We start from the raw sequence: 1906 nt of genomic DNA, 5'->3' as shown, positions 1-1906 counted from the left end.
AGAGCCTACCTCACTGGTTCCAGCTCCCTGACATCACAGAACGTGAAAGTGTGCCTGGCATTCCAGAATGCACGACAGAACCCACAGTCTCTTTGTCCATAAAGGAAATTGCCCCTAGAGTACCCGGCTGAAAAGAAGTTGCTAAGGAGAGAAGCGTTACACGAGCCTTGGGTCAAAAAGGATAGGTCCAAAAATACATACGACCTAGGATGATTCAAGTAAAGTTTATTAAGACCGCAAAGCCAACTCATCCTTTTTAAAAATAAAATTCCCTCTGTACACCAGGCTGGCCTGGAACTCAAAGATATCTACCTGGCTCTGTCTCCATAGTGCTGGGATTAAAGGCATGCACCACCAGTCCCAACATTGGGCAGGCAGAGCCAGGGAGATCTCTGCCTGGTCTACAGAGTGAGTTCCAGTATCGGGCTACACAGAAAAACTCGGTCTTGAAAGAATAAATAAAAATAAAATTCCATTTGACTTTTATAGGTTATTGCCCATCGTGAAACACTGCTAATTCTGAAAGTCCAGAAAAAAAATTACCCAGACATGCTAAATACATTATTTAGTCGATCATAATATACTATGTCCTGGGCTCGCTTTCCAAGTGAGAGGCATGAATGGGAAGTTTGAAGCAGAGTGGTCCCTGAGGGTAGAGATGATTAGAAGAGGCTCAGGGGTAATTTTCAGACTTGGCCTTGAAAATTACAACTGCAAGAAGAGGAAGATAAGATGATCAAGGCAGACATATGTCTGGAGAGAAGGTTGCCGGGGTTCTTCTAGGAATAATGAATTTACCTTTGTCCTGTGTTGGGATGTTCCCATCAACCCTTCCCAGTCCCTTCAAGTGCTTCCTGCAGACTCCTCTTCTTGGCTCCTAATTGATGTCTCCGATCTTCTTCATTATCATGGAGATAATTTAAAAATTCATTTGAAGAAGCCACCTGATATCTAAAACAGAGAGAATATTAAATAAGACCCTGTGCTGCCATGCATCCAGGAGACCTTTCGTTAATGTTAATCGGTGAGGACAGAACCCCAGTCCTGTGAATTAAAAATGACACAGGCAAGACACAGTGGAACATGAAATGAAACCCCCTGCAGGAAGCCAGCCAGGACCTTACAGGATAGGACAGAGCCGGTTCTGATTGTACACAAAGCTTTGTCACCACACAGTCTCAGGGGAAGTAGGTAGAAGAACATAGCCTGTCTGCTTAAAAAGGAACAAAGGCGATTGGGATAAAGCTCTGCTGGGCAGGGAATCAATGACAAGAAACGCATGTGGCCGTTGGTAAAGATGACTTGGTGACACCCAGCTTTGCTAGAGATGTATTGCAGGGACTCAAGGGAGAAATGTTTACTTTGTCACGGTTAAGCAAAAATCAACTCCCCCCACCCCCCACCCTGGGGAAATGAATCAAAGATATGGAATAAAAAAAAAAGGTTTGAACACTGAATAAATTATGTAGTCTCTGTGTTACCAACAACTCTTGCCAAAAAAAAAACCACAAGGATGGAGTGGATTCCAAAATCCCACACACATTTTTCAAGATTCAATGTGAACTGCCTCACTGGCATGTACAGCCATGCACAGTATGCCCAGCAGCATCACAGAGACTCTCTCCAACAGCCATATATCTATAGATGTGTTATTACTGCCGGCTACAACCATGGTAGCTGGCTACTAAGTCTCCACTAGAGAAAGACACTTTAGCCTGCAGCTATGTCACAGAGGACCCTCTCTCCTCTCATTCTCTCTACTAAGGAAATGGTAAAGCATCTTAGAGAGCTGTTTGGTTTGCTTTGCTTTGCTTTGCTTTGGTTTTCTTATCTCCAAAGGTCTCAGAGTGAAGCCCATTGGAAACTAATCCAGAAAGTGACTTCTCTTAGGATAGATTGCATGCTG

The sequence above is a fragment of the Mus musculus genome, chromosome 10, assembly GCF_000001635.26.
Source record: "Mus musculus strain C57BL/6J chromosome 10, GRCm38.p6 C57BL/6J".
Taxonomy (NCBI): domain Eukaryota; kingdom Metazoa; phylum Chordata; class Mammalia; order Rodentia; family Muridae; genus Mus; species Mus musculus.
This window is presented reverse-complemented; position numbering follows the sequence as displayed.